The following is a 13,559-nucleotide window of genomic DNA, read 5'->3' as shown; positions in this document are numbered from 1 at the left end:
TATAACAGGGAACTGAGCCAAACCTATAGGAATACAAGTCATTCCCCAATTGAGAAATGGTCAAAGGACATGAATAGGCATTTTTCAGAGGAAAAAAATTAAAGATATCTATAGACATATGAAAAAATGCTCTAAATTACTATTGACTAGGGAAATGCAAATCAAAACAACTCTTGTGTACCACATCTCTCCTGTCAGATTGCCTAACATGAAAAGACTAGAAAATGATAAATGCTGGAGAGGATGTGGAAAAATTGGAACTGTTACATTGTTGGTGGAGTTGTGAATGAATCCAGCCAATCTGGAGAGCAATTTGGAACTATGCCCAAAGGGATATAAAAATGTACATACCCTTAGACCCAGCAATACCACTTCTAGGGCTGTATCCCAATGAGGTCACATAAGTGGGAAAGAGACTTGTATGTACAAAAATATTTATAGCAGCTTTTTTTGTGGTATCAAAGAATTGGAAATCAAGGTGATACCCATCAATTGGGGAATGGCTACACAGGTTGTCATGTATGAATGTAATGGAATACTACTGTGCTATAAGAAATGGGGATGATACAGACTTCATAATAATCTGGAAAGACCTACACAATATGATGCCAAGTGAGGGGATTAGAACCAGGAGAACATCGTACACAACCATAGACATATTGCTTATGTGACGACTAACTTTAATAGACTTGGCTCTTCTCAGCAATACAAGGTTCAAAGACAGTTCCAAGGACTGATGATGGAAAGAGCTGTCTACATCCAGAGAAAGAAATGTGGAGTCTGAATGCAGATTCAGGCAACCTATTTTCTCTCTTTTTCTCTCTTCTTTTGTCTGATTTTGTTTCTTCTTTCTCATGATTCATTCCATTGGTCATAATTCTTCTTTACAACTTGACTATTGTGTAAATAAGTTTAATGAGAAGTTATGAGTAGAACATATATTGGATTCCATGCCATCTTGGGGTGAGTAGGGGTGAGGGGAGGGTGTGCAAGAAAACTTGGAACTCAAAAGCTTGTGGAACTCAGTGTTATAAACTAAAAAATAAAATATCTAAAAACAATTAAAAAAAAGAAATCTATGAAAGTAGGAGGGGAAAGGAATAAGAGAAAGGTGGGGGAGGGGATGATGGGGGGCAGATTGGGGGAGGGGGTAGTCAGAAGCAAACCACTTTTGAGGAGGGACAGGGTGAAAAGAGAAAGAGAATAGGATAAATGGAGCATAGGATAGAGGGAAATACAGTTAGCAATACTAACTAAAAAAATAAGCAAGTTTTTGTGATACAGGCCTCATTTCTCAAACATATAGAGAACTGAGTGAAATTTATGAAAAATAAGAACCATTCCCCAATTGAAAAATGATCAAAAGATATGATTAGTTTTCAGATGAAGTAATAAAAGCTGTCTATAGTGATATGAAAAAATGCTTTAACTCACTATTGATTGGAGAAATGTAAATTTAAACAATTTTGATGTACTACTTTATACCTATTAGATTGGCTAAAAGGACAAAAAAGGTTAAAGACAGTTGTAGGGGACTTGTGAAAAATGAGACCTTAATGCACTGTTGGTGGAATTGTGAACTGATTTAACCATTCTGTAGAGTAATTTGGAACTATGCCCAAAGGGCTATAAAACCATACATATGCTTTGAACTAGCACCACCCCTGCTAGGTCTGTATCCCCAAAGAGACAAAAAACAAAAAAAGGAAAAGAACCTATATGTATAAAAATATTTATAACAGCTCTTTTCTAGGGGTAAAGAATTAGAATTTGAGGGGATGCTTGTCAATTGAGGAATGGCTGAACAAGTTGTGGTATACATTTGTACTATAAGAAATGATGAGGAGAATGCTCTCAGACAAATCCTGGAAACACTTGCATGAGCTGATGCAAAGTTAAACGTACTGCACACAAAGTAACATCAATATTGTAAGATTCTCAGCCTTGAATTGCTTAGCTGCTCTTAGCAATGCAATGATCCAAGACCACTCTGAAGTACTTATAATGAAAAATACTATCCATTCCCAGAGAAAGAACCAATGTTCTGAGTACTGACTGAAGCATACCTTTTAAATTTCTTTTATTTATTTTTCTTGAGTCTTTTATTGTCTATGTTTTCTTTCATAACACAAGTATTATGAATATGTTTTGGATGACTACACATGCATAACCTATATGGAATTGCTTGCCTTCTAAATTGGGGGGGGGGGGGAAGAGAAGGAAGGGAGAGAATTTCAATTTCAAGTTTTAAAAATGAATGTTAAATATTATTTTTACACGTAAGTGGGGAAAATAAAATACTAAATGAATTAAAAAAAACTGCGGCTAATCAAAAGGCTGCTCACTACCACATAGTTACCAGAAAAAAACTAAATAAAGAATGTGTGCACATGTGTGTGTGTGCGCATGTGTGTGTATTGTGTGTGTAAGTGTGTGCGTCTAATGTTGTTGGTAAGATGTCTGGGTCTCCGGAATGCAGAGCAGCCACCAAGGAGTTCAAGAGGCACGCAATGATTTGGTACAATAGGTAATTCAGCTAAGGGGTTTCATTCACTTGAATCAATTTAAGATATCCTCAGTGGTAACTTGCAGTCTTGCCATTTGTCACTTTTCTACAAACTAGACTTCAGAAAACAATCACAGTTAAATAGTACTTTAAGTTAGTTGAATTCTGATTAATCAAGGTTTAACTAAGGAATCCCCATGACTAGGAGAGGCTATCTGCCTGTGGAAGTCTCCTCACATCTGAATTAATTTAGCTTGGTCTTTCCATTCAAGAAGAAATAATAAGAAGACAACCCAGCACCCAAATGGCAGATCAATGGGGGAAACAGCTATTAATGTACCAGCCAAGCTTGTAAATGATAGTACCAATTATGAGAGTAACAAGAATTTTATATTGACAAAGAGCATGAGTTAGCAGCAACATGCTGTCAATGGAGAATTGCACAGGAGAAGCAGCATGATTCAGAGAATAGAATGCTGCATTAGGAATAAGAGAAATTGGGTTTATATAACACTGCTGAATGCTTGATTATATTGTGAGATTCTTAAAGTCAGGGAGTGTTTTGCCTTTCTTTGTATTAGCAACAATTAACACAATGACTGGCAAATAATAAGTACTTAAGGAAATGCTTTTTGACCATATGAGGTGGCTTTCAGGATATTGGGAGTAATAGAAATGATATAAAGGCAGTAGACAAATAAATCTTTATTTTAAAAATAAAAAAATAGAAAAATGCCATTTCTGATATTTGACTCCCTGTGTGATTTTGGGTAAGCCACTGTTTCTATTTGGTTTCAGTTTTCTTATTTGTAGAATTGACTAGATGTTCTCTATTTCCCTTCCAGCTCTAGGTTTGTGATTGTCTCATTCTAAAGAATATCCTCAGACAAATTTATCCTGGGAGAATGGGTGAACTGATTGTTTAACAAGACTGAGGGCTAGTCTATGTACTCAATCTGTGTCCAAACCATGCCAAGTGACGTAGCTGAAGGCCCTCAGTGTTTTGAGTTGATAACTTGTGACAGATGTATAGAGAATCATGGACAAGAATTAAAAAGGATAAGAAAATATAGATCAGTTTTGATCTGCTCCTTTGAAGGTAGGTGTGTCTAAAATATCACAGGAATGTCAGTGTTTTGAATTATAGAGCAATTTACAATTGCCAAATTATTTCATGTATTTGACACATTGGGTCCACACAATATAGGTGTCTATAGAATGTGGGCATTCTAGTAGCAACAGGCTCCATTTATATTATGTATATTGGCATAGATATTTTGCCAAACATTTGATATATGAACAAAGTGAGGCTCAAAGAGGTTAAAATAACTTGCTCAATATTGCACAGCTAGTGGGTTGCAGTAAAGGGTCAGAAACTCAGACCAACTGTAATTACTTTTTCTGGCCACAACTCCCACATATGTGCTATACAATTTCCATATATGTATAATACAATTTCTTGAGGACAGAAAATATTTTCCTTTCCTATTTGACTCATGGTGTTTTCCACAATGTTTGACATATAGTAATCTTAATAAATGATTTGCATTCTTTCATTAATTTATTCTAGCTCAAAATCTTGTGCTTTTTTACTTTAGTGTGTTGAAAAACAAAATCTATGAAAACGAGTGGTACAATCTTCCTGATATTGTCTCCTTCAACAGATTTTTGAGTGCATTGTTCTGTTTAATACATTATAACTTCTAGTAACCATAATAAAATTATAATTTCAGATAGTATACATGCATGATAATTATATTAAGAACTTTAAAAAATGGCTATCATTTTTTTTTGTAGAAATGAGGTACCAAATTAGGTCTGCTATCTAACTATATAGACTTTTTTTCTTAGCCAGTACCAGTTTACTCTGATGCTTGCTGCTTTGTTTTGTATAGACTTTCTTTAAGAAACAACAGTAGCTAGAGGGAACACATGGTATTTAAATTAAATACATTGAATAGCACCCACACAATAAATTTGGAGAACCCAGTAATGTTTTATTAATGTGGAAATTCCCTAAATTTTCTCCTTTGGTATCTTTAAGAAATGATGAATCTATAATCCTGGAAGGAGAAAGTTCACCATCTACTCTTATTTCTGTATTTCTTCTTTAGCAAGACTTAGTTATGCAAAAGAAGAGAATTACTTCTCATTTTCTAGGAACTTCTCTGAAACTGGAAACAAGGAAAAATGGTTGCATATATTGCTTCTGAATCATCCAGTGTGTTTTTCATTTTTATTCCCTCTCACAGTCTAGGGGAAGAAAATATAAAACTTTCAAAATCTGAAATCTTGTAGGTGAAAGATCAGGGAGAGAAAGAATGGTGTAGTATCCTTGAAAATGAATATCCATATATTTCTGTCCTTAGCTGCTCTTGCTCTATAGACTTAAAAACACTGGTTTAATTTGGTAGGTAAGGGAAATCATTAAATCAAAACTTTCTCAGAAGTTCTAAAGCAGAAAATTCACGCAATTTTGAAAAGTTTGAAAATTTATACTTTTTAATCATTATTTGAAAGTTCAGAGTCTAAAAGAGTTCAGTCTTAAAAAAAATACTACTTGTCAATTCATAGAACATGAATTTTCTCAAGTCAACTCCTTAATTATTATTTTGTAAATTGCATCATTCACTGGGCAGATTGCCTCCAAAGGAAACCTTTGAGATTTTACTAACACTGTCATGATAATCCTGTTTGGATTTATTTAATTTTAAAGATTACAAGTGCACTTTGTTTTTTAACATGTGATGTCTTATCTAATATAAACCCTCAATTGTATATTTCTCAAGGCTCAACATCACAAATTTATATCACTTTTTTTTCTATAGAACCCATTGCTAGGGGGAAGTAGAATTTGCCCATTGGCTTTTTAAAAAATTTAATCATCATAGATCATTACCTGGGGAACCAAACCTGGCTAAGACAATTTCATAATAATCAAGTTCATATTTTATTTCAACATCAATTTCTGTTCTATGGAAAAATGATGTAGCTATATGAAGACAGATGTTTTTCTTGAAAAATTTCAAGACCATATACCAGAAAGACAAAGGATGTTAAGCTTGGGAGGGAAAAAGAACTCATGGGTGTGGGAGTGTGACAGAATTGCTCCCTTTGTACAATTGAAATATTGTTCTGACAGAGAAGAATATGATTTGTTCTGCTCAGGTACAGAGTGTAGGACTGATATCAATAAGTTGAAGTCACAATGAATGTGTATGTATGTGTATATGTATGTATACATATATATGCATGTATGTAATTATTCAATATATGGAAAGACTTCTAATAATTGGAACTTTGCTAAAGTAGAATGAACTTCATTAGGAATCAGGGTGTTCCAATTATACAGATCTTCAAATTGAGATTGATGGAATTTACATTTAATAGGTACACACATATACATCCATACCTGCATACATACATACACACATAATTAATCATCCATGAAGGGAGGAAATTACAGATTTTTTTTCGGCTTGTATTTTTTAAATTTTTTTTTAATTTTATGATTGAAATTTATTTATTTAACATATTTAGTTTTCAGCATTGATTTTCACAAGTGTTTGAATTACAAATTTTCTCACCATTTCTACCCTCCCCTCCACTCCAAGATGGCATATATTCTGGTTGCCCTGTTCCCCAGTCAGCCCTCCCCTCTATCACCCCACTCCCCTCCCATCCTCTTTTCCCTTCCTTTCTTGTGGGGCAAGATAAATTTCTAAGCCCCATTGCCTGTGTATCTTATTTTCTAGTTGCATGCAAAAACCTTTTTTTTTTTGTTTTTGAATATTTGTTTTTAAAACTTTGAGTTCCAAATAATCTCCCCTCTTCCCTTCCCACCCACCCTCCCTAAGAAGTCAAGTAATTCAACATAGGCCACATGTGTATCATTATGTATAACCCTTCCACAATACTCATGTTGTGAAAGACTAACTATATTTTGCTCCTTCCCAACCCATGCCGCTTTATTGAATTTTCTCCCTTGACCCTGTCCCCTTTTCAAAGTGTTTGTTTTTGATTACCTCCACCCCCATCTGCCCTCCCCTCCATCATTCCCCCCCTTTTTTATCTTCCTCCCTCTTCTTTCCTGTGGGGTAAGATACCCAATTGGGTATGTATTGTATTCCCTCCTCAGGCCAAATCTGATGAGAGCAAAGTTTACTCATTCCCCCCTCACCTGCCCTCTCCCCTCCTCCCACAGAACTGCTTCCTCTTGCCACCTTTATGCGAGATAATAGATAGATAGATAGATAGAATCCCCATTCTATCTCTCCCTCTCTCCCTCTCTCAGTATGTTCCTCTCTCATCCCTTAATTTGATTTTATTTCTTTTAGATATCTTCCCTTCATCCTCAACTCACCCTGTGTCTGCTCTCTCTCTTTATATATACATATATATATATATATATACACACATATATATATGTATACACACACACACATATATACATACACACATAGACACATACATACACATTCACTTATATATATACATAAACACACACACACACACACACACACACACACACACACACACACATATATATATATATATATATATATATATATATATATATATATATATATATGCATATTCCCTTCAGGTACCCTAATACTGAGTCTCATGAATCATACATGTCATCTTTCCATGTAGGAATGTAAACAAAACAGTTCAACTTTAGTAAGTCCCTTGCAATTTCTGTTTCTTCATTACCTTTTCATGCTTCTCTTGATTCCTGTGTCTGAAGGTCAAATTTTCTATTCAGTTCTGGCTTTTTCACTGAGAAAGCTTGAAAGTCCTCTATTTTATTGAAAATCCATATTTTGCCTTGGAGCATGATACTCAGTTTTGCTGGGTAGGTGATTCTTGGTTTTAATCCTAGCTCCATTGACCTCTGGAATATCGTATTCCAAGCCCTTTGATCTCTTAATGTAGAAGCTGCCAGATCTTGGGTTATTCTGATTGGGTTTCCACAATACTCAAATTGTTTCTTTCTGCCTGCTTGCAGTATTTTCTCCTTGATCTGGGAGCTCTGTAATTTGGTGACAATTTTCCTAGGAGATTTCCTTTTGGGATCTATTTGAGGAGGCGATCGATGGATTCTTTCAATTTCTATTTTGCCCTGTGGCTCTAGAATATCAGGACAGTTCTCCCTGATAATTTCTTGAAAGATAATATCTAGGCTCTTTTTTTGATCATGGCTTTCAGGTAGTCCAATAATTTTTAAATTCTCTCTCCTGGATCTATTTTCCAGGTCAGTGGTTTTTCCAAGGCGATATTTAACATTGTCTTCCATTTTTCATTCCTTTGTTTCTGTTTTATAATATCTTGATTTCTCATAAAGTCACTAGCTTCCACTTGCTCCAATCTAATTTTTAAAGTAGTATTTTCTTCAGTGGTCTTTTGGACCTTCTTTTCCATTTGGCTAATTCTGCCTTTCAAGGCATTCTTCTCCTCATTGGCTTTTTGGAGCTCTTTTGCCATTTGTGTTAGTCTGTTTTTTAAGGTGTTGTTTTCTTCAGTGTATTTTTCAGTATTTTTTTGGGTGTCCTTTAGCAAGTCATTGACTTGTTTTACATGGTTTTCTCATATCCTTCTCATTTCTCTTCCCAATTTTTCCTCTACTTCTCTAACTTGCTTTTCCAAATCCTTTTTGAACTCTTCCATGGCCTGGGACCAGTTCATGTTTTTCTTGGAGGTTTCTGTTGTAGGCTCTTTGACTTTGTTAACTTCTTCTGTCTGTATGTTTTGGTCTTCTTTGTCACCAAAGAAACAATGCAAAGTCTGAGACAGAATCTGGGTGCGTTTTCCCTGCCTGGCCATATTCCCAACCAACTAACTTGACCCTTGAGTTTTTCAGTGGGGTATGACTGCTTGTAGACTAAAGAGTTCTATGTTCCATGTTTGGAGGTGAGGTGCCAGCTCTGCCACAGCAGCACTGCTCCTTCTCCAAGAACCCCCAACCCGGACTGAGCTTAAATCTTCAGCAGGCTCTGCACTCCTGCTCTGATCTGCCACTTAGTTCCTCCCACCAGGTGGGCCTGGGGCCAGAAGCAACAACAGCTGTAGCTTGCCCCCCTCTGCTGCCCCCGGGGCTGGAAGCCAAACTGCGAACTCCTTCCACTCCCGCAGCTTTTCCCACTAACCTTCTCCACTGTCTTTGGTGTGTGTGGGTTGAGAAGTCTGGTAACTACTGCAGCTCACTGATTCAGGGCGCTAGAGCCCACTCCGCCTGGCTCCTGGTCTGGTTGGTCCATGCTGCTCAACCTGGGCTCTGCTCTGCTCCCAGCTCCCAGCTCCGTGTGGGATAGACCTCACCCAGAGACCATCCAGGCTGTCCTGGGCTGGAGCCCTGCTTCCCTCTGCTGTTTTGTGGGTTCTGCAGTTCTAGAATTGGTTCAGAACCATTCTTTATAGGTTTTTGGAGGGACTCGGCAGGGAGCTCACGCTGGTCCCTGCTTTCTGGCCGCCATCTTGGCTCCACCCCTGCCCCCTGAAATTACAGATTTTTAAAGTCCATTAAAGGGATAAAATTTCTATGAAGGGATCAATTGGCCTATGGCCAAAATATTCACTTCTCTTGCGTGAAAGGAATCAGATTAGGTTGAGATCATTTAACCTAGTAACATTCTATTCCATTCCAGTCACCAATACTAATGGGGTTGAAAAAAAAATATATATATACATATACATATATATATATATATATATACATACATATATATATATATATATGAAAACAAAACATATAGGATGATAACTAGAAATGTTGGCCAAAAGTCATACAAGTTTATTTGGCAAGGATGAATTGTCATTTGTGATATATTGAACATCTTTGTCAAAGAGAACACAGTTCTAATGATGAGTGGAACAAAGATTCCTCTGAATAGTTATATATTCATGCATATACATATATAAATGTGTAAGTCCTACCTTGACTATGTTTATATTTACTTATATATGCACATGCAATTTCTTCATACAACATAAGATTCTTGATAGTGGAGACTGTATTGCTTTTCCTCATTGTATCCCTGGCACCTAGCACAGTACTTGATATGAAAGGGCTTATTGATTAATGAATGATTAATTGAGTGAGTAAGGTTTATGAGTGAATTCCCTTAGAACAGTTATATTATCACATTTATTGATGAGTATCATCATTAAGTAAATATTCAAAACCAAAACATTTTGGTTTGTCAGAGATATTGTCTAGTGAGTCCAACACCTGCCTTTCCCTTATACCAATTAAACTGTTGTGGCTCCTTTTGAAGAAGAAACTCCCAAAGGACAGATGCATCCTAATGTACTATTAGAGGGGTGTGGGGAGAGTCACTGAAGCATGCTAAGTGCTATCATATTCAATTACTCTCCAGTTAGAGCTGCATTTGCAGAATTTGGTATTTCCTCTTTAAAAACCCCAGCCCCAGCATTTTGCATCATGGATGGACAGTCCTGTCAGTCTATTTTCTTCATCTTCTCTGTTGGATTCCATTTGGCCAGTATAAGCTGTCGGCTTAGATCTCACTCTTTCTGCATTTTTGTGCATGTAGAGTGGAAAACCAACTCCCAGTACAGCCTTCAGAGATAGCAGGTTCAGCCTCAATATTTTAAATAAAATGGTTTTGGTCCTGCACAAGGTAGTGATCATTGGTGGTGGTAAAGGTTTATATTCATTAGAATTCTCTTCTATCTGAAACAAGAAATTTATGACACTGAGCTGCTATAAAAAGCATTTGCTTACTAGCGGACTCTTAGAATATCCTTGAAATTTACATGCTATCATCTTGGTGATTATAAAATTATTTACCTCAAAATTATTAGGCGAAATAGCTTATGGGACTTTTATTTCTACTTTATTTGTTCTTAGAAGAGATAAGCTGACCAGTTGAAATGCATTACTAAGGAATTTAAAATCATTTATCAACTATATTCTGTCTCTTCTGAGCACTGATATGATCAAGATATAATTGATATTTTTTGGAGACTGAGGCCCATGAAAATGACTGAAAGGCTTACAACTGATTTCCTTCCTGATCAACTGATTCAATAAAATTCAAACACATGATATAAAAAGAATAACATGTTCCTTGTTCACAATTTGACAATTATACAATATTTGACAATATTGTCAGTCAACAAATATTTATTAAGCACCTACTATGTTCTATGTACTGTGCTTTATAAGCACTGAGAATACAAAGAAAGGCAAAAGTCTCTGCCTTCTAGAAGCTTATAATCTAATGGGAGGGATGATATGTAAACAATCATGTACAATCAAGCTGTATACAATAAGCAATTTAATTGGCATTTATTAAGCATTTACTATATCCTAAAACCCCTTCTTGGAGCTGAGGGAAAAAGAAAGGTGACATAGTCCTTGCCCTCAAAAGGGCTCACACTCTGAAGAGGAAGTTAAACATAAAAAATAACTAATCATATAAAAGATATACAAAATGCAAATGAAAGTTACTTTGAGGAGGGAAGGCAATAGCCACTGGAGGAACTGGGAAAGGCCTCTTACAGAAGTTGGAACTTGGAGTGAGTCTTGAAGGACTCAGATGAACCAAGAGTTGGAAGTGAGGGGGAAAAGCATTTGATTCATGGGGGACAGAAAATGCAAAGCTTTGGAGACAAGAGATAAAATAAATATGCCACTATAGCCAGATTGTAGAATGTGAGGAGGGGAATAAAGCCTAAGAAGCCTGGAAAATCATCAAAGTATGACTGGGAATGTTTAATTAACATCTAACTACTGGCCCAATTACCTGTCTGAACAATGTTTTGTAGTTATTAAAGATGCCACTTGACATTTACAAAGCATTTTGATAGGTTTCCTAAGGGTATAATTGGTAGATGGATTAGAATGAGGAGAGACTTAAAGAAGAATCTACTTAGAGGGTTATTGCAATGGTCCAGATGAACCATATTAAAGGCTTCACTAGAGTGATGTCTGTGTGAGTAGAGAGAACCAGGCATACAGGAGAAATGTTGTGGAAGAGGAAATGAAAAGATTTGGCAAAATAAATGAAGTGAGTGAAAATTAGGTATCAGGGATGACCATGAGGTTGCAAATCTGGGCAATGGAAAATGGTAGTATCGATGGTAAGAGGAAAGTTTGGAAGAGGAGAGTACTTGTATAAAACAAGATAAGTTCTGCTTTTGACATGGTGAGATACTACTGTTTTTCTAATAATAATAGACAACTTAGAATTTTATAAAGTACTCTAGATGCACTTTATAATTTAATCAAGATCATTTCACAACTGTATAATTTGACAATATAAATTAATTCTTGCTACCCCAGGCCTTCTCCTCCCTTTCAATCCATCCTAGACTTTCCCTTTTCCTCTTAGTTGTTCTGGCTCTATAAAAGATGTTTTTCCCAGCAAAATCCACTTAACATCTATATCTTGAGTACTGTAAGTGACCTTCTAGCAAATGATCATAATACAAATTGTATCTTTTATTTATTAAAATGATCTTTTAAAAAACTAATATGAAATATAACACTAAAACTGAAGTTGGAAGGCAAGGGTTTATTGAAGCCTCATATCCACCACTTAGTAGTGAGATTGTCATGGTGTCCCTGGAGAGATCTACTGTGATTTGGAACAAATGGAATAATCAGGTTCATAATATTAAATTTTGGAGAATAGTTTTGCTACAAAAATACACACAAAGTGAGCTAAGTTAGCTCACCTTGTGTGAGCACTCTATTTGGACCTGTAGAATGTAAAATAAAATGCATGTTCCCTGACTACAAAAAGCTCACAAAATATGTAAGGAGATAAGATATACACAAGAACTTATTTTTATTCAATATTTTATTTTCCAAAATTACATGTAAGGACATTTTTTACATTTCTTTTTAAATGTTGAGTTCCAAATTCTTTCTCTTTTGTTTCCCCTCCACCCTGCATTCAGAAGGCAAGCAATTTGATATAGGTTATATATGTGCAGTCATGCAAAATATATTTCCGTATCAGTCATGTTGTGAAAGAAAACATGGAGAAAATTTCCCAATAAAAATAGAAAAAGTTTAAAAAGTATGCTGCAATCTGCAGTTAGACTCCCTTAGTTCTTTCTCTGGGTATGAATAGGATTTTTCATCTTAAGTACTTAGGAATTATCTTCAATCATTGTATTGCTATACAATATTTAATAACAATTGTTAAATAATTTTAATAGAATAATGTTTAATAGAATATTTGGAATTTAATATAATGGAATAATATTTAACAGAATAATTAAATCACTCACTGCTGATCATTGTACAATATTGCTATTACTGTGTACAATAGTCACCTGTTTTTGCTCATTTCACTTTGTGAACTTTTGTTCATGTAAGACTCCAATTTTTTTCTGAAAGCACCCTGCTTGTCATTTTTTATAGTACAATACTATTCTATCCCAATAACATGCCACAACTTGTTCACTCATTCCACAATTGAGAGATATCCCCCAAATTTCCAATTCTTTGTCACCTCTAAATTAGCTACTATAAACATTGTTGTACCTATAGTTCCTTTTTCTTTGTTTATCTCCTTTGGATACTCTGGTAGTGGTATTGCTAGATCAAAAGATATGCAGGGTTTTATAGCCTTTTGTGCAGAGTACCAAATTCCTTTTCAGAAAGGTTGAATAAGTTCCCAACTCTACCAAGAGTGCATTAGTGTCTCAATTTTCCCAATACCCTCCAATATATGTCATTTTCTTTTCTGTTATATTAGCAAATGTGATAGGTGTGAGATGTTTGAATTTGCATTCCTATAATCTGTAGTGACAGAGCAATTTTTCATAAGACAATAGATTTGATTACTTCATCTAAAAACTAACTTTTCATATCTTTTGATCATTTATCAATTGGGAAATGATTTATTTGAATAAATTTGACTCAATTTTCTGTATATTTTAGAAATGGCACCTTTATCAGAGAAATTTGCTCTAAAACTTTTTCACAGTTATGATTACTGTGCATTTTCTTCCATCCTAATTTCCTTGTTAATCCTATTCTCTCTCTCCTTTCACCCTATTTATCCTCAAGTGT

This window comes from Trichosurus vulpecula, chromosome 3 (assembly GCF_011100635.1).
Source record: "Trichosurus vulpecula isolate mTriVul1 chromosome 3, mTriVul1.pri, whole genome shotgun sequence".
Classification (NCBI taxonomy): domain Eukaryota; kingdom Metazoa; phylum Chordata; class Mammalia; order Diprotodontia; family Phalangeridae; genus Trichosurus; species Trichosurus vulpecula.
The sequence above is the reverse complement of the archived record's forward strand: the minus strand, read 5'-3'. Positions refer to the sequence as shown.